The sequence below is a fragment of the Dermacentor albipictus genome, chromosome 6 (genome assembly GCF_038994185.2).
Source record: "Dermacentor albipictus isolate Rhodes 1998 colony chromosome 6, USDA_Dalb.pri_finalv2, whole genome shotgun sequence".
Taxonomy (NCBI): domain Eukaryota; kingdom Metazoa; phylum Arthropoda; class Arachnida; order Ixodida; family Ixodidae; genus Dermacentor; species Dermacentor albipictus.
The window spans coordinates 100,637,402-100,658,380 of NC_091826.1; the positions used below are offsets into that span (position 1 = coordinate 100,637,402).

The 20,979-nt window shown below is 42.9% G+C and overlaps 1 protein-coding gene across 3 annotated transcripts in view; it reads right to left on the reverse strand.

The window, feature by feature from the left end:
• The window catches only part of LOC135913647 (uncharacterized), a 186,325-nt gene that overhangs the window by 140,368 nt on the left and 24,978 nt on the right, over positions 1–20,979 (reverse strand). For 2 of the 3 annotated variants that reach the window (XM_070541114.1, XM_070541113.1), the window contains exons 9-11: positions 17,960–18,129; positions 6,099–6,309; positions 4,122–4,228 (exon numbers count right to left, since the gene is read on the reverse strand). The gene's annotated coding sequence lies outside the window, so the exon portion shown is untranslated. The remainder of the gene's footprint in view (positions 1–4,121; positions 4,229–6,098; positions 6,310–17,959; positions 18,130–20,979) is intronic. The other variant, XM_070541112.1, reaches the window with a different exon arrangement.

Here is a 20,979-nt window from a genome sequence, read left to right on the forward strand (position 1 = left end):
GATTGATTGATTGATTGATTGATTGATTGATTGATTGATTGATTGATTGATTGATTGATTGATTGATTGATTGATTGATTGTATTAGCAGCGATAATGATGGATACAGAAAATTGGGCCAGGCGATATTAATGGGAGGTATGAATGCACACATAGTGGTTCTGTAACGGATATGCTGGTTACAAGGGTTCTTACGTGCTCTATCTAAGCGATCAACACAACCTTAAAACAGGTAAAAGGGAAGAATATGTCTTGTGGACAGGTAGCATAACCATAGGGAAACATGCAGCCATGTATCAACTATGCTTATTGTGAAATCCACTGATCGACCGGGAGCACGATTTTTTGCTCTGTAGCAAAGAAATAGAAGTCGACTGGTGGATCCAGAGCAAGTTTTCGTTTACCAATGATCGATTGTTATCGAGTGGCTTCGCGACGGAGCGCTCCTCGTTTATCCGCCGAGTAGAGACGGATTTCACCAGTACTCTGACGAAAAGTTGGTGTCACTCCGGATTGGTCTGGTGGTTTGACCGCTTTCAGCTCATTTTGAAACTTTGTTTGGTAACCTAAATGTTTCCAACGGACCAGTTAGAGCAGGGAAACATTTTACAATGTGTGACTAAACCCCCTAACGTACATGGGACACATGTTTCCCCATATATGAAACACATTACAACGCAGGGTTTTTGTACGTACTGGTCTACTGGGGCACATTACTGAACTAGCTTGCTTGCGTAAGCGAAACATCCTTCGGTTGACAACTCAATGACAAAACACTGACAAAAAGTTGGTAAGGTGGCGCAACAATGGCCGTCGACGAATTAAGAACACGTTTTGCAGATTTTTTGAAACAGTGAAGGAAGATAATGTGTGATAAAGTGCTGTGATTGTACAAATTGTACGAAACAAGTACAAAATAGCTTTTTACCAAGAAAGCCGCATAGGGACATTTGTGTGCCATTGTACCGTGATGGAATGCTGGGTAATAGACTCTCGAATTGAACGAGTTAGATTGCTTTATACCTTTATGTGTGGCCTGTTTTATATGAGGAGGAGGAATAAACTTTTATTATAGAACCAGTACTTTATAACTGGAAACATTGGTTGCGCTTTCTTGACAATCACGTGTAAGAAGTCAAGAAAGCGCAACCAATGTTTCCAGTTACAATGAACCAACTTGCTCAACAACGCATCCTGCTCAGCACTTTATGATGGCCGGGCCTAGGCCTCCCACGAAGGGACGTCGAGGGCTTGCCTTGCCGCCGCCTCGCGGGCGGGCTGGGTGGCCCAGGTTTGGTCGTCGAGGACGGCGCTCCGCAGAGATGAAAGTTTCTTTTTTCTCATTGTTAACAGGAAAACAATACAAGTTCTTCGCACCGGAACACCCGATTGTATAACATTTTTTTTGATGACAACGACAATGAGCCTGCTTTAGAGCTTGACATAGACAATGATGGTGCAGAAACTGATGCAATTGATGCAATTGACGCAGTTGATGCTAGGCAGTAAAGCCAAAGATTCTTGCGTTTATCGAATACGGTATGAACATGATACCGCTGTCTGCTGTTTTTTTAAAGCCAATGTAGAGTCACACGATGCCCTCTTCATGATAGTCACACTCGACATACATATCGCATACCGAACTGTCTTTTGTAAAGGGGTGAAAAGCAGAGTTTTGAACAAGCGTTCAGTTTCACCGGTAAACCAAAGTACAGAATACCTAAAAGATTTGTAAATGTAGATGGAAGGCATAGAAAATATTATTGTGAAAAGCGGGTTGCAACTTCCCCATAAGAGACATTGTACAATGATGTGCTAACCATTTTCATAGCTCTCAATATTTATGACTAAAAGAAAGATGGGGTAAGTTTGCTGCAGTTACTTTTTGTACCACAATTAAACCTTGACTTATTGATGGTTACATTGTCTCTGACGGGACTAACAGGACAAGAACACGCTGTATGAATTAGGCCCGAGTTTTAAAAAGTGACCTGAAATTGGCAGCATTTGGAACAGGTAATTGGTGTTACGTGCTCTAATTATAATTATTCGTTAAATAGTATTCCGCTCTACAACGCTGACGACATTTCAGGCGGCGGCGGATGATTTCGACAGCGGATGTATGTGCGTTCGGCGATGTTGATTGTGCATTGGTTGTGCGTGTACTGCATTGCTACATGTCTTAGTGCATGGCGTATCATATATGATAAATATGCCTCTCGCATAACAGAAATGAAAATAAGGAGAATCCTACTGCAACGCTGACAACGTGGCTTGCCCACGCAGGTGATTTTCAAATGGCGATGCACACCCGTCGCCTGTATCAGATTCATTGGAACGTCAACTAGGTTACGTATACTCTCAGCAGCTATTGCATAAGTATGGTTGACACTCCTTTCCTTATTGTGCTACAGCGTCGGCGGGCCATTGTTACGTGGCTAAAGCAGAAACAATAAACAGGGACGACCTATAATGTTAGCGTCAAGGCATTCGGCAGCGCAATCAGCAGATTTCATGTTTTGGGCAGTTATTATTGATGCACAACATCGCAAGGCCGCATACTAGCGCATACATCCTGGAATACTAGCTCGGCCACTATACATGCACCCTATCGCGCGTTCTAAATTGACCCTGGCGCTCGCCATAATGTTTTACTTCCTCCGTGTGCAGTTTCGAATAAGGGGAACGCGCCGCGAGGATTGGGCCATGTTCCAAACTTTTGTGAACAGCCTGATGTAGCAAATCGCAGGTGAATTTTTTTTTCCCCGTGATTTGCAGAAATGGTGCAGCTGTGTACAATGAGCAGAAGGGACTATTCTACAAAGCTAGGGGCCCTATAACGTAAAACTATTCCAATATATTTCTATTCCAATTTCCTGACGTCAAATTTGAGTAACCACCGACGCAAGCACCGGGCGGTCACCCGCAGGGTTGTCTGAGCAGACAAATCAAACGCTCCCCTCGTTCATAGGAGGTCACTTTTGTTTGCTTGAAAAACGAATAACATTGCCTACACTGAGCGGCTTGTCGTATCTAATTGGCTGACAAGAGGCGAGGAGAACGCTCAAGTGGACAGGGATTCACTGGGGCAGAGCCAGTACACTGAAAATCGATAACAGGATGAAGAGGGTGGTGCCGGCGTCTGCGAGTGGTCGGCTTTCCCTTACTTAGCTTGTGGTGGCTGGTCGAAAATCACGGCGGCATGCCATGGAACTTAAGAATCACGCTAAAACTGACCCTCAGCAAAGAAGAGTTGGGAGAATGAGATGGTAAACGTGCCTAAAGGGCTCGAAAACGTCACACGGTCACGCAAGAAGCTTTATTATACGCAAATACACCCATGCTCTCCGGCAGGTGCGAGTAGCCAGCGTCTCAGCGATCGGCGACAGCTATCTTTTATTCCTTTCAGAACGGGGCAGCCTGCGGCTATTCCGAAGAAAATTCAGTTTTGTTCGGCATATTAATGCATCTTTATGGCGTACACGTCACTTTGACGCGGTGAGTTTGTGCGGTTTTGTGACGTCGCTTGACAGGCAGGTGAAGTGGGTGTAGTCCGAAAACTTTTTACCAATAGCCGAGGGCTAATGGCGAAAAGTGGTCGAATCAGAAATAACTGTTTTTCTTTTTTCTGTCAAATCATGCATAATCAGTGTGTACACATCATATCAGATAGGGAGGTATCGCAGTTTTCGTGACGTCGCGTGACAGACAGGCGAAGTTGGCGTGGTCGAAAAAAAGTTTTTGACCAATCGTGGAGGGCTGATAGCAGAATTGGAATAGGAAAGTTTGGAATACTTTTACGTTATAGCGCCCTAGAATTGTTAAAGCGCAAGTACAACAAAAATTTCTTTGGATAGCAGTCTCCTGAGGACTCTGAGGAAAACAAGTATGATAATGTTTCATTTGCCATGTCATTTTTTTCCAACCTGGCAATAAGTGATGTGTGCCTAAAACATGGTGCGTCGTATGGTCGGCAGCAAAGAATAACACAACGAATGCGGGCAACCAGAGCGCAGAACACTGCATCACTTTAGTGTTGGTATTGCAGAATTCCGAGAGTGAAATGGTGATGGTAAGTATCGAGGACACTCCGCGAAAATACGTTGAAGTCCTGCTGCTCACCGTGCCTGCCGCGGAGTAGGCCTCCTGAAATTGAGTCTCCACGTGTGCCGTACTCGTCGAATACACCGTACCGGTAGTGCGCCCACTCTTGTATACGAAAGTGTAGGCTGGAAGAAAAAAAGTCGTACAATAAACGCTTGCTACAAAGAACACCTTTATTTTCTGCTCTCCAATGCACTTTCATAAACAGCAATACGTGCGCAGAAACTGCACCACCCGAAAGTGAAATTGAAAGCTCTTTGACAACAGTTGTCTAACTGAAATGAAAATGTTTAGAGCTACAGGAGACGAAGCATAACAGGGTACGAGTAAGTGAGCACAGTAAATGCAAGCGTAAGCAGTGGAAACTACCAGACACCAATGTTCTATGGCACCCGTTAAAATTTCGCTGTTAGCCCTATACGTGGCCGGGAATATTCTTGCAGAATATTGCCTCAGCCTTTATTTGGCAACGCAACCACTTCTCATTTTACTTTGTCATGCTCACCTTTTGGTTTTATGCAGTCCGATTGGGCATTTTTCTTTTTATTTCGCACGCCTTCCGTTTCCATAATACCATGTGGATGGTTCAGTAGCCCTTGCAAGTACAACGGTAATGTTTTTAAGCTTCGTATCCACTGTGAAATTAGGTGCCTTCAGTGATGGCCACTCTTAACATGTAGTGCGCGACAGGACAATCTCATGCGAAACAGTGTTGTTCTGGGGTGCACTATGTGGTGATCTCGAGACGCCTCTATTGCGATGGCTTGTATTGGTAGATAATCAAATTCCATATCCAGCTATTTTCTGCGACATATATTGCCAATTTAAGAGCCATCGTTCGTTGTGAGGACGACATCCGCAGGAGTGTTTTTGCGCTTACTGGTTAGTTATCATCGACCACTCAGTTTCCCAACTTGTTTAAGGCTATGGAAAACCTGTGCAGTAACACTGCGGAACCATCGACAAAGTTACGAACAACACTCTCCTAAATACTCTGCTTACTTACCAGGTCTTGCTGAGCGCTTTTGGATTACTCAGCAAAGGCAACGTCGAAAAAGCGGGCTAGCTAACCTTCTTCTTGTAAGACGCTCATTATTTTATCTTTAACGTCCCTAACAGTTTTCGCGCCAACTTGGGTTACTGGGAAGTGCATGGTCTAACAGGTCGGGCATTGGGCTAGCGCGTTGATATAAGCCAGTTTGAAGCGAACGATTTACTCAGCTTCTGTGTTGTAGGTGACGATCAGTGTGTGCCACAGTTGAATAAACCTCTAACACACCCACTTGCGCCACAGGGCATGTGCGGCTCTTCGACGAACCTGCAACAGTGCTATATTATCGGAGGCTCACAATGTCCGCCAAGGAACGAACATGATCGACAAGTCGTGAGATACGGAGAGAACCTTCCAGGCTACAGATCACAAGCAGTAGCCTAAAGCACGGCTGGCCAGCCACCTCTCGTAATCATCTCCGCTCACCATGAAATACACACTGGCGCCAGCATCAATCGGCCACCTGCAAACATCTTTCGCGCCAACGTAGCCCATTGCCATATATATATGCGTATGCACCGCTGCATATACTGGGCATGCGTCGCTGCTCCAGGAGAAAAAAAAAGTGTTTCAATGATTTTTTCCGGTGCGGGAATACCACATGGTACACATTCAGACAGGATGCTTTCATAGACATTCACACAAGATAGGCGCGTCAGGTGAGGACATCGCAGCGAGGCTGCTACACCCGGCGCTTCCAGAAGGCGCGAGGGAGAGGACGTTGGAGACAGACACGCTTGACACGTGACGAATATCGGTGGCGACAATACGGTGTGTCGCTATGTTGATTCGATAATAATCGCGTCAGCGTCGACATTCATGATGAGATGGGTTAAGGCAGATTGTTTTTTGTTGTTTTCATGTTTTAACAGCAACAAAGAAGCTGCGTACCAGCGGTTTCTATTTTTCCGTCAACAGGGAACTGCGGTTTACGACATACTCGCCTTGAAGAGGAATGTAGTCTCCTTTTCCCCGCAGCCTTTTGACGTCACCGTGCAGCGTTGATCGTCTCCACAAAATGAGGAATTCCCTATTCGCAGTTCGTTTTTTCTTTCTCTTAGGCCACGCTTTCGGAGATTCAGTGATGAACTTCTCGAAGTGAACTCATCCGCTAGCAGCTGTGTGTAAGAACCGGTATTCTGTTCCAAGCATGACCTGCATGTTCGAAGGTGTCACTTAGTCCTCGTAGGTTTTGAGAGATAGCGGCTATGTTCCACCGCAAGCATAAGTGCATGCACCGCCATTATTTCTTGAAGGGAAGAAAAAAGAAATGTTCCATAACATCAAAAAATCGAAGGCATCATTAGACGATCATTCAAACAAGCCATAGGTTTGCCGATAAACACATCGAATGAATGGCTCCTAGCCTTAGGTGTCCTCAACACGCTCGACGAACTCATAGAAGCCCATACGATAGCGCAATATGAAAGACTCTCGCAAACACCTACTGGCAGACACATACTTAACAAGCTTAGAGTAACATACGCATCACAATATGGCACTCAAGTAGACATTCCCCAGGACATAAGGAAGAAGCTTATTATCCCACCGCTACCCAAAAACATGCATCCCGAAAACCACAGGGAAAGGCGGGAGGAAAGGGCAAGGGCTACACATAGGAGATTCCAACGCTCTCAGGACATGGTGTACGTCGACGCGGCAGAGTACACGACTAATCAGAATATGTGTATTGTTGCAGTCAACTCGGAAGGTGAGCCTAAAGTCAGCGGATCTATTAAAACCAACAGAGCCAAGGTGGCTGAGGAAACGGCCATTGCTTTCGCAATGGCTTCCACACTGGCCACGATAATGGTCTGTGATTCTAAAACCGCCATTTTAAATTACGCAAAGGGGCGCATTTCGCCGGAATCACAACGTATCCTGGCAAACTACCGCGGTGAGCGGGTTGTCCATACCATCTGGGCCCCTGCGCACTCCTCCCTCCCCGGCAATGAGGCGGCCGACACCGTGGCTCGAGGACTCACAATCCGAGCCACCGGGGCGTCGCGGCTGGGGCTGACAGGGGAGCGGATGGTTGGCTACAGAGAGATAACTAATCGTTACAGATTGGGGAGGGTGCGTTTTCCTCCCGCACACGCATCACTTAATAAGCAGCAGGCGGTGGCATGGCGCATCCTTCAAACAAATACATATCCAAATCTGGTGACTTATAATCATTATTACCCAGAACAATATTCGGCCAATTGCAAATTTTCTCAAGAAAGGGCGGACCTGGATCACATTATCTGGGCCTGCCCTCGGGCGCCCCGACAGTGCCACAAAATTCAGGATCGGAAGCAGTGGGAGACCGTGTTGCTCAGCTCGGCCTCCGAAGACCAACTTCTGGCTGTCCAGCAGGCCGAGGATGCCGATAGAGCTCAAGGGCTTCTGGCCGCCATCTAGGCGGCGAACACGTTGGCCACACAAACAGGCGCATTCACATCGAAGTTTTCTTTGCGCCTGAGGCATTGTCTACTGCCTCTTCCCCCCCCCCCTCTACTTCAACTCTCACGAGATGCGCTATGCGTGTACTGAAGCTTGTGACGTCTTTTCTCACAGGTTTGTTCCCAATTATGGTAAGTGCATGTGCAGCTGGTGTGTATGCGCATCAAAATGCCGCATTACACTGCACGCAAAACCAGCCTTGGAAAATATATGACGTGCTCTAACATCGTGACGAGCCTCCCTAAAGATCACTCAGCATACTCAGTCTCGTTTAGCTCCATGAAGCTTTAGCATCAAAAATACTTGAAATGTAGCTACGACGGCATCGGTAACCAACAACGTGACATCGCACCATGCTATACATAACAGACTTGTATTGGTTATATATAAAAAAAACAATGTAGCTGATGACCAGTAGTGCTGCTTAATTCAAAGATGTAACTGGTGCCACGGACCAGTTGCTGCCTCACAAGAATAAATGAGTAATTAATAAAATGTAATGACTACTTTTACGTTGATGTCTTCCCATTCTTTTTTAACATTCCTCAAATACACTAAGTACAATATGCTGGCACGACGGTCCAGTGCATACTCTTCAGTCATTAGAACATTCTCTAATCCACTAACGATTGCTTTAAAAATTTTCCGTCCGTCATTGCTCACCCGTTTTCTTCTAAAACATCCACACTAAAACCTCGCTAGCTGTACGCGCAGGAGGGGTGGGTGGTGTTTTCACGTGCAAGAAAAATGCGCGTAACCATGGTTGTGGTTACTCAATGCAATTAGGGCTGGTAAATGAAATATGTTCGAAGCAAAGACATTGTAAATATGCAAGAGAAGATTCTCTGGGAATCATCGTAGCATGCCAGGACAATTTATGAATTAAATATTTCTCTATACTGGCTAATTTTTCCCATGTTTTGTTTGATGAGGTCATCTCTTCTATTGGAAGCCTAACAAGTTTCCAAAACAAGTACGCGGTAATTGTTCGTGGCAATCTTAATAAACCTGGAATTGATTGAGATACGCTGAAATATTCCCATCGGAATGATTAGACAGGAAACATGTGCAGCCTGCAGTTGCATTTCGTGGTCTTTTCTTCATTTCACGGCATATTTTTATCGCCAATAACTCTTATAGAATGTTAGATATAGGCCCACAGAAAGCTCAAGTTTCACGTCTCGCAATCATGGATCTCTCTCTCTCTCTCTCTGTGTGTGTGTGTGTGTGTGTGTGGGCGCGTGCGTGTGTTTGTGTGTGTGTGTGTGTGTGTGCGTGTGCGTGCGTGTTTGTGTGTGTGTGTGTGTGGTCGTGTGTGCGTGCGTGTGTGTGTGCGTGCGTGCGTGTGTGCGTGCGGGTGCGTGCGTGTGTGCGTGCGTGCGGGTGCGCGCGTGCGTGTGTGTGAATTATTTATCGCGCATAGTACAATTTAGGAATCGTAGCCTGCGATTTTCTAACACGTATTGACTTGAAACTCCAGGATGACACAAATTTCTATGCATTAAATACAAAAATCTGGGACGAAATACGTAGGTGTTCCAGTTGGCATTTTGGTTCGTTGGAAAAGAGAATGGTTTTACAAGAAAGTAATTGGAAAAACACTTCATTTTTACGCTGACTTTGATGGCAGATATTTTCAAAAGGGTGTCAATTTGGAAAATAATTCAAAGTGGATAGGCCTTGCAAACTCACCGGCTACAATTCGTGAATTGTAATATATGCTATAAAGTAAGTCATTCAAAAATTTGCGACGTTTTCTTTTTTAGGTGCCCGGAGTTATGCCGTCGTATGAGTCTAAACGTAAGAACATTTACGTAATCCTCTAAGAAAAGTTCGGCCAGCGCCGATTCCCACAGGTGCGCGCGATCCCCTAAAATTTTTTTAAGCACGTAAAGCGTCTAAAGAATCCTTACTCTTTTCGGTGTGCCGAAAAAATATCTCTACATTGCGTAGAAAACTGCCGTCGAACGTGCCGCTGCTCTTTCAACCACCCGAGTAAAAGCGGACGAGTTCAGGTAACATCCACGTGACCTCGCCCTCTATGACGATCTCTGTAAATCAGCGAGTACTGACAACCTAGGACACATAACGCAGTCCACAACAGGTGCCGCCACTCCGATTTTATGTTTTCGTCTTTCTTTTGTACTCACGAAAGCTTCCTTATCACTACTAATGACGAATTTGGCATTAGGGAAGCTCCATGCTTCAATCTAATTCGACTGGACATTTTCATTATGGGTCAGTGAAGTTTCAAGTAAATTCCCGCAATCGTAAGTAATTTCGAGTGGGCAAGCTTTTATGTGTCCTTGACTGGCCCACGAATATCGTCGTGAAGGGTACAGCTGCCGATGACCTCTAAACGTCACGCATGATCAATTCCTCAAAGGCATTTAGAATATTTTTCAAGCAATCAGCCATCTCCTATATTATCTATGAATGTCTGATGTATCAAAAGTAGCATATTGAACCAAATTCTTTCCACAATACGTCGTCGCGAATTGTTTGAAGCATTAACTTCATTCATCTAAGCTTCAAGGGGCTCTACCTTCGTCGGCTTGGATTCATGAGGACACCACGCGTTGCGGGAACAGAGTGATGGCAGGATTTTAACCCGACTACTATGAACTTAGCTCACTCCTGCATGCAAAGATGTCAAAAAAATATGCGTTCCATTCGCTTAATGCATCAAGTTTAAAGAAAGCTTGAATTTATCCCCACTCTTGTTTTTGATGCGCATGGTAAGGATGGAAAGCACGCTAGAAGGAGTGAACATCGGGTTTGCTCTCTCGCACATACAGACGGGCACGATAATAGAGCAGCAGCTCCCAAGTTTAGTTTTGTGCTGACGACATTGTGTTCCTCGCTGACAAGCAAACTAATACGCAACGTCTGGCAAATATCTGTCGACAGGAAAGTGGAATATTCGGATTGAATTTTAGCGTTAATAAATTAGGTAAATGTTATTTCATTTGTTTAGAAAAGTGAACAGACTGTGTCAAAGCAGGACTGGGTTATGCCTCGGGCAAAGGAATACAGAGACCTGGATGCGTACCTTAACGATGGCTATAGGTAAGGAAACAAAGAAAAAAACAATCACTGCGAAAGCGAAGGGAAATGTGGCCACGATGGGAATAGAATGCGGCCGCAACAGGAATTGATTAGGTGCGAGGTGCTCCGTAATATTTGGAAACGTATAGTTGTTCCAGGACTTACATTTGGCAATCCGTGTGTTTACTTCGAGTATGAGGAACTATCACAACTTGATGGTAAATAACGGTCAGTAGGGTGCCTCGCATTGGGCGCTCATGGGAAGACCTCTAATGAAGTCGTACTGCAGTGTCATAGTGTCAAGAAACTAGAGCAACTTACAACCCTAGACAAAAAGATTTCGTCTTGCACGGAGAAGGTAACTAAACTAGAGAAAGTCGTTTCAACGCTGGAACTAAGACTAGATGACCTTGAAAACCGCTCCTGACGGTCTAATCTAGTTGTGTATGGTGTGCCAGAAGAGGAAAAGGAAAATGAAGACACATTACAGCTTACAGTAAATGATAAAAATGTCAAAAGTGTCCTGAAACTCGAAGCTGTAAGTATCGAACGTATTCATAGATTAGGCAGGCCGGATACCACTAAAACAAGACCAATAATTTTTAAACTTCTCGACTTTAGAGACAAAACTAAAATCTTGAGAAACTGTTTCAAGCTAAAGGGGTCAAGTTTTTCTATTTCCGAAGATTTTTCGCCTCGCGTAAGAGACTTAAGAAGGAAGTTATGGAATTCTTCCAAACCAAGGAAAGAATCGGGAGATAAAATTAATCTAATTTATGACAAACTACGAATCAATGGCGAAATGTTCTACTGGGACGAAGAAAATAATAATATAGCTCCTTTGAAAGCAGGTTCCGTTAATCCTGATCCAAAAAAAACAACAACACGGCCCTCGAAGCCTACGTTCACGCCGAACTTGATATCCGACTTATCCTTCTTGAACATAAATGCCCGTAGCATATTAAAAAAAAACGGATTCCCTTGAAGCCTTGATTCTTGCATATGAACCTGACTTTCTAACACTAACAGAAACCTGGCTAACAGCTGATATTAAAGACGTTGAGATAGCCCCTGCCAACTACGCTATCATCCGGAAAGACAGACAACACGAGGCGGTGGCGTGGCCATTCTAGTAAAGAAAGAAATCCCGTTTTTAATGTTACCGGATGTTGAGGGCGTTGAGGCCATCTTTTGTAAACTGCGCTTCGCATCTTACACTGTTGTCGTAGGCTGCGTCTATCGCAGTCCTTCTTCCGGCCTCGACAATGTGCGCCGATTGCATGAATATACCGAGCAATATGCATCAGGGTCCAGAATAATAATCGCAGGTGATTTTTACGTTCCTGAAGTGAATTGGCAAACAATGCAGCATCATTCACCCTGTGCGGATGTGTTACTTGACTTTATGTTATCGTTCAACCTTACACAAATTGTAACTGAACCTACACGTGTACAGGGATCCAGCTGTTCCATACTAGATCTAATATTCCTCAGCAATCACTTCATAAATGACGAAACAACATTAAGCTTACTAGATGGTATTTCGGATTACAAAATTACCCATTGCACTATACCCCTTCACGACAGCGTTACCCCTCAGCAAATCATTGCTTACCCAGACTATAGTAAAGCTAACGACACTAGTATACTTGATTACCTGAGTAATGAATACGACACGTTTTTACAACTTTCCCATAACAGCACTACAGACATCGATACACTGTGGCTCGCATTTTCCGCCATTATATCTCATTGTATAACCAATTACATACCAACTAGAAAAAAGAAACTTACTACACGTAATCCATGGATAACGCGTGACGTTATACACGCGAAACGAAAAGTAAACCGAATGCGAAAGTTGCTGATAACTAACCCATTAAAATTTACGCATGAAAATCTCATCCCAGCTATCCAACTTATGAAATCAAAAATTAAGACAGCCAAATAGTTCTACTTTACTAATACATTCACAAACTTTTTGAAAACTGCTCCCACAAAGTTCTGGAGCTACATTAACCAAAAGAATCGTAACGACAACGAAGCCTATAATGAAGATAACAGGAACTCTGCTAACTTGCTTAATGACTACTTCTGCTCTGTTTTCACTGAGGACAACGGCACACTACCACAAGCAGGCTTCTCTAGAAATAAGCCACTAGAGCCACTCACATTAACCGAAGCAGGCATACTTAACCTACTGCTTAATTTAGACCCAAAGAAATCACCAGGACCTGATAATATTCCAAATGCATTCCTTCGCAGATACGCTGAGTGGATGGCCAAGTACTTATTAATAATTTTTAACAAATCAATCTCCTCAGGTACCCTCCCTAAGGACTGGAAAACAGCTAAAGTGAAACCAATTCATAAATCGGGAAGTAAAACAGAACCCGCTAACTACAGACCAATCTCACTAACATGCACTGTTTGCAAACTACTAGAGCACATTATCTTAAAGCACATAACCAAACACCTTGAACAGGAAGAAATACTAACGGATTGTCAGCATGGTTTTCGTACAGGAGTTTCCACAGTCACACAACTAATTGAGCTTGTCCACAATGTATCGTTAAGTATTGACCAACAGAAACAAATCGATCTAATCTTTCTAGATTTTTCAAAAGCTTTCGATCGCGTAACACATAAGAAATTAATTTATAAACTCGAACTTACGTTGGGAAAGGGCCCTATTCTGAACTGGATCAAAGACTACCTTACTAATCGCACTCAATTTGTAGAAGTTAACCAGCAATATTCCATGAAATCTAGCGTAAGATCCGGAGTTCCCCAAGGAAGTGTTCTGGCTCCAGTTTTATTTCTCATTTACATTAATGATCTGCCTTCTAATATTCCAGTCAATGTTAGACTTTTTGCTGGCGATTGTGTTTTGTATCAGGTAATCAATTCTCATAATGACCATGTGGCCTTGAACGACGCTTTGTCACTTGTGTACAAATGGTGTATCGAATGGCAAATGACTTTAAATATTAAAAAATCAGCTATTTTATCAATTACTAGAAAAAAGCTCACATCAGATTTTAATTACACTATAAATAACGCCACACTTAACAAAGTGAAGGAGTACAAGTACCTTGGCTTAACATTAACACACGATTTCAGATGGGAGCGCCATGTTAACAACGTTACCTCGACCGCACAAAAAAAATTGTTTTTCCTGAACAGATGTCTTAGACTAGCACCCCCATACACAAAACTACTAGCATATAACACATATGTCAGATCTGTATTAGAGTATGCTAACGTTGTTTGGTTTCCTTTCCCCAAAGAACTCATTAACAAACTAGGAGCAATTCAAAGGAAGGCACTCAGATATATTTACAACAAACATAGGTTAACAGACTCACCTACAGTATTGCTAAAACAGGCCGGTATACTGACCTTACAAAAACTAGCCAAGCTTGCACGATTAAAATTTATGTATCAACTTATTCATAATGAATTGAAAATAGAAAGTTCCAAATACATATCTTTAGCACAAACACGACTCACCCGACATAAACATTCACTATCATTAAACCAACACCCATTTCATACGGAAAGCCATAAGCATTCGTTTTTCCCTTTAATGACACGTGAATGGAACAAGCTGGAGCCTAATATTACAGACAGCCCATCGTTAACTACTTTTTTGACATTAGCCGAAAAGTAATTACGCGCTTCGCAATTATGATGTACTTGTGTCACCATCAATTCTTGTGCCATTTTATTTCATTAGATTGTGTACATAATCACAATTTCTTTAACGACACCTTAACCGTATCTTATGGATTACTACCTCTTGTGTATACCTCAATTTTATAACTTGTATTACTTGCCATTACTGAGTACTATTGTTGATTTATGCAAATTGTTTACTTCCTTCTTGTTGTAATTATTGCTTACCACCATTGGTGTTTGACAGACTACCTCATTACCCCTTGTTACTCTTAAATTTAATGCTATGTATTGTGTAATTTATGCATACCATTTTGTTCACCTTTGTATATTTTCTGGCTTTGATTACCTGTTGCTTTTTTTATCAACATTATTACAGTGTATAACGTTACTTTTATGCCTACTACATTGCCTGCCTCTGCAAACTGCATGTTTAATATGTCTAACCTTATTATTGCGCTAATTATTATTGTTACACTGCAGGATAACTATGTATGCCCTTCCTGTTATGATCCCTGATGGAATCGACAGTATGAATAAATAAATAAAGAAATATAGGCTGGACAAGATTTGAAATTTGGGAAGCTCAGAGCAAAATTGATATCGGAGAACCAGTGACGAATGTGATAGAACATAAACGTGTTATGAGAGTGTTCAAATATTTGTACAGGGAAATATTATTTACTAACATGTAGATTTAAAAGCTACGAAGCTTACCATCAAATATGCAACCGGTATGATAAGCAACATGGCAACATAGAACATCAAAGGGGTAGTCAGAGAGCCTAAGATAATTTCATGGGTGGCGGCAATGGAAAAGAAACCGATTATGAGTAACTACAGGAAAGGAAACAAAGAGATTAAAAAAGAAACATTTTGGGATAATTCAAACGGAAGCTGTTTGCTTTTCGAAGCGAGATCAGACTGCGTTATGATGCCTTAGAACGAGTGGTTTGAAAGTCAGAAACACCAAAGAAGATGCATGTGCTTGCTGCCATGAAGCTAGTGAAACGATCGAACATATTTTATTAGTATGTGAAGGTATCTGCCCACGAGTTGCTTTAGGCTCCCCTTGCCTCTATGAAGGGCTTGCGTTCGGAGATAGTAGAGGGAAAATACATACGTTCGCAACAGTGATTATTAAAAGGCTGTTTGAGGTTTTGTGGCAGCGAAATATGCAGACAACAAACCATCGAAGAAGGCCTACAATAACAAATGTCCCCATAGTCATTAAGAGCGCTTGATTCTGGGAAAACGTTCTGTGTAAAAAATTAAGACAGGTGACACATTCTGCAAAATAATAAAAAAGCTTCATGGCGGAAGCGACCGCCTCGTTTCAAAGCAGAACCTCACAGCATCCATCCATCCATCCACTCATCTCATATCCTAGCACGAGTGCATTGCTTTTGCTTACGATTGTACACTGATTATGTCAGCTGATGAATCCAGTGCCTTCCGGGGGCATTGTCTTAAAATTATAGTGGAAGTTATAGGGACTGATAATTCATAAGAAGACTCCTAGAAAATCATGGTTTCGCAGGAATTTGTGCTGCGCCTCTGAAAGATCGCACATGTGTACAGTGCTTTCATGTCTTTGTTCTTTTCTAGGTATGCAGACATATTGTAAATGGGCACTGACCACTAAACCATATGATCGGATAATGCGAAATGCCGTGTAACAATGGTACCATTAGAATGATAAAAAAAATCATACGAAGACCAAGACCCTAACAAAAACAAATGAAAGCACCTTCTCATCTACGGTCGAAAAGTGGTGGTGTACTGCATCTGAGAACAATGTTTTATGAGTAGCATAAAATAAACCTCTCGGAATCTAGCGAACGACGAGTCGACGAACGTCTGGATGGATTATGGAAAGTAGATCAGCATATCCTCCGTCCGTTTCTTCGATTTCCGAGAAGTAGACGCTCATACATGACAATGTCTGCCTCCGTAGAAAACATAAGTGAACAATACTTTCATCGTAGATTTCCCAAACAGTCTTGCCCAGAAACGCCTAATCTTCGTCCACTGCTCGGTAGTCACACCGCTGCAGTTTCATTTGTAAGGATTCTTGCGAATAAAGGAATTGCGAAGCCTTAGGGTATTCAGTAAAATAATGCACAAGGAAAAATTATTCCTTAAGAGACAAGCGGAATCCGACAATGCGACAATGTATAGGTCGACAAAAATTGCACTGGTTGTAAATGTATCAATTTTGCGAAAACGCGTGCAGTAAACAAAGGTAAGGACACTGTGAGATGTAGAAACGGTGACGCAGTGATTCCGGCAGCACTATTTGTTGGGCGAATTGCTGCTCCCTTGACTAAATAATAAAATGCAATGCACCGTGAACAGGATCGTATACTATTTCCATCCGCAAGTGACAACTGAAAGGTACAATAGCAATCAAACAAGAATAGGTGTAAGGTTTTAGCAGGATCGCGCCTGAAAAACTAACGAGTACGAGGACTGTATTGTGATTACCGAGGGGTGGAATTATTAGGCCCGACACATTTGGAACAATCGCAGCCTGAAGAAGATGATGCACTGGTCGCGCCCCACACTATGGAGACGAAGAGCAAGGTGTTTAGGCGCACTGAACCAACACAGGGTTAATTATGCTGAATGAACGTACGGTAACATTATCTATACTGCGTACGTATACATTCACACACAACACACACCCTTTTCCAGAAGAATTGGGTATGTGTAAAATAATACCGATATTCATAAAGAGAGATACGACTGGCATAGCTAACTAAAGACTAATCGGTGACATCGCAGTTGTGCCGCTTTATTGCCATGAGAAAAATATGAAAACCGTAGGCACGTTCTTGTCGTCGTCGTCGCCGTGGTGTTCCGTATAAAGTCCAAGGTGCAAAACGATAACATCGCCGCCGCACGTCGTATGCTGCATGTGCGAGTGAAGCACGCGAGGGAAGCCAACGATCACAGCTGAATCTGGCGAGCGCAAAGAAAGAAAGGGAAGAGCCAGAGCGCCATCCTCCATCGCGGGAAAGGCCGTGAAGGGATGGGCCAGCCTGCGCCAACAAGTGCTTACTTTTCACGGCCACGCGCTGTGGTACCTACCGCATTTTGAAAGGCGCCTGAGGACAGCTCATACTTTTGTGCGCTCTCTGTTCTCGCCACTTCTGAGTGAATCGATAGACTGGGCGAAAGACACTTCGATCGCTGCTGCTGCGTGCTTGCTCACAGATGTCAGCTGATGCAACCAGGGTCTTACACGGACATTGTTTGAATAGGATTGGGGAAGTTGAAGGCAAGTAAGAATAATAGAGACTGCTAGAAAGACATGGCGTCGCAGGAATTTGTGCAGTACATCTGCAATGGTCGCGCAAGTGTACCATGCATTTTTGCGTCATTATTTTCTCTAAGCTGTCAATACATTTTGTGAATGGACACTTGACAATAAATAAACAACCAAACCATAAGATAATACGAGATTTTGAGTAACAGCTGTCCCGTAAATATTGTACACAAATGTCACACGTCACACGACGGTACGAGAAACAAATAAATGAACCTTGTCATTTAGGGTCGAGCGATGTTTGTGTGCTGCGTCTGATATTTTACTAGTAGCGCTAAATACAGCTCGTAATGTCGCACGTACCTTTACGTTATGGCCAGTAACTTCACTTGATGGAATGTGAAGGTGGTTTATGAAAAGAAGATCCACATACGCTCCATCCGTTTCATCGATTCGAATTGCATTCGCGTTGCAGAGGAGATGAAAGAAGGCCGTTGCGAGAAGTAGACGCTCATACATGACAATTTCGGTCTCTGTAAGGAATGAAATATAGGTAATTAGATTTTCCTCGTGGATTTACCAAGCAGCTTTTTTTTCATGAAATCCTTAGATTAATCCTTTGCGCGCTTAGCACACAGTTGCAGTTTCATCTGCAACAACTGTTGGTGGGCAAAGCATATAGTTGTCAACTCCTGGTGTACTTAGCGAGAAAAAACGCACACATAATAATTATTTATTAGGCGACAAACCGAATACGACAATGCGTAGCTCGCCAAAACTGCTCTGGTTGCAAATCTGTCTATTTTGCTAAAATATGCGCAATAGGAAAATTGATTATTCTCTCAGATATAAGAATTAGGACGCACCTATTTCGGCAGCTACTGTCCATTGGACAAAATCATATGCATTCGACTAGATAACAAGCTTGCTGGCGGCCAGCGTGGCAAGCACCGTGAAATTTGGTGCATTGATTGAATCGATGATGTGCCGGTCAGTACTTTAAATGCTCAAATCCGGCTAAACAGAATTCGTGTAGCGGCTTTGCGCAGTTAAAGGAAGATTCTGCGCGAGCATATAAAAGAAGTCAACACGTGGACACTATGGGCACAAAACACAGATGAGATACGCAATGGCTATGAACGATCATCCATGCGCATGCAGCGTGTAAAAAAAAATATGAGCGGAGAATAGTGTATGCGCAATGACAGGAAACAGCAGCAGGCTTCGTGCAATACTAGAACTGAAATTTTTGTCTGACGTGCGAAAAGACAACCCTTATGTACGAATGCATCACTACACTAAACGAACCTAAGTGAAAAACAAAAGAATGTAACTAGGAATGCCGGAAAATTTATACAAGTTGAAATTATTCCGCATAACACAAAAAAAACTAGAAAGGAATTTACAAGAAGATTTGGTGTAAAAGAAACACGTGACATGCTGTCAGAAAGACGAAGAATAAGGGCTTGAACAACGTCAAGGGAGTAGCAAATGCACTAAGATGCAGCAATCAGTTGTGTAGATTAGGTATTGAACGTAGCGACGAACAAGCAAGGAGCTGAATAAAAGCAACATGAGTTTAGGAAAGGCGCACAAGGGCTAAGTATAAAGAAGGTAACATTTGTTACATCAACCGGCAGCCTAGTGGCACGATGGATAAATAGCTCGAAATTCAAAGGCAGCCGAATGACAAGTTACTCACGTTTGCTCCCTGAACGAAACGCTTCTACGACACTTGAAGCAGCCGCCAGGTAATGGCAATTTTGTCTCGGATTGTGCAACAGAATGTGCCTATCCAGAAAGTTGGAGGTCCAGGCATGCGAATTAAGTGAAGTATAAAGTAGCAGAGGGCAAGAAACATAGGCGAGGAGCCGTTGCAATTGAGATGTACATGCGAAGGAGAAAGACGTGCTTGGATGTGACTTAACCTATAGAGAGGTATTTATAGCCACAATAAAATAAACGATTCAATGATTGATTCACTGATTTGATTGATTGATTGATTGATTGATTGATTGATTGAATGAATGAATGAATGAATGAATGAATGATTGATTGATTGATTGATTGATTGATTGATTGATTGATTGATTGATTGATTGATTGATTGTATTAGCAGCGATAATGACGGGTAATTAAAATTGGGCCAGGCGATATTAGTGGGAGGTATGAATGCACACATAGTGGTTCTGTAACAGATATACTGGTTAGAATGGTTCCTACGTGCCATATCTATGCGATCAACACAACCTTACAGCAGTTTAAAGGGAAAAATATGCCTTCTGAACAGGTAACATGGCTATAGGCAAACATGCAGCCATGTATCAACTATGCCTCATTGTGAGTTTCACTGACTGATCTGGAGCACGCTTGTTTGATCCGTAGCAAAGAAATAGAAATCGACTGGTGGATCTAGAGCAAGTTCTCGTTTACCACTGATCGATTGTTATCCACCGGCTTCGCAACGGAGCACTGCTCGTTTATCCGCAGAGCAGAGACGGATTTCACTAGCACTCCGACAACACGTTGGTTTCACTTCCGGATTGGTCTGGTGGTTTGACTGTTTTAAGCTCAATTTGAAACATTGTTTGGTAGCCTAAATGTTTCCAACGGACCAGTAATAGCGGGGAAACATTTTGGAATGTGTGACGAAAGCCCTTAACGTACATGGGACATACGTTTCCCCATGTATGAAACACATTATAACGCAGAGTTTTTGTAGCTACTAGCCTACTGGGGCACTTTACGGAACTAGTTTTTTTGCGTAACCGAAACCTCTTCTTTCGGTTGACAACTCAATGACAAAGCATTGAAAAAAAGTTCGTAAGGTGGCGCAACAATGGCGTGCTTTGCCGTCGACGAATTAAGTACACCTTTTGCAGATTTCTTTTAATCAGCGAAGGAAGATAATGTGTGGAATATAAAGTGCTGTGATAGCGGGTTCTTAACAAATCCAGAATATTGCATTTAAACGAGTACAAAATAGCTTTATACCAAGAAAGCGGCATTGGGACATTTGTGTGCCAGTGTACCGGGAGGGAATGCTGGGTAATAAACGCTTTATTTGAACGCGTTTGATTGCTTTATGCATGAAAGTGTGGCGTACTTTATTTGAGATGAAAGCTTTTATTTTTTTCTCATTGGTAACAGGAAAATGACGCAAGTTCTTCGTACCGGAACACCAGATTGTAAGAGATTTTCTTTGATGACAACGACAATGAGCCTTCCTTACAGCTTGACGTAGACAACGTTGGTGCAGAAAGTGATGCAACTGATGCAATTGACCCAATTGATGCGAGGTAGTAAAACCAGGGATTCTTGCGTTTATCGAATATGGCATGAACATGATACAGCTGTCGGCTGTATTTATAAAGCCAATGTAT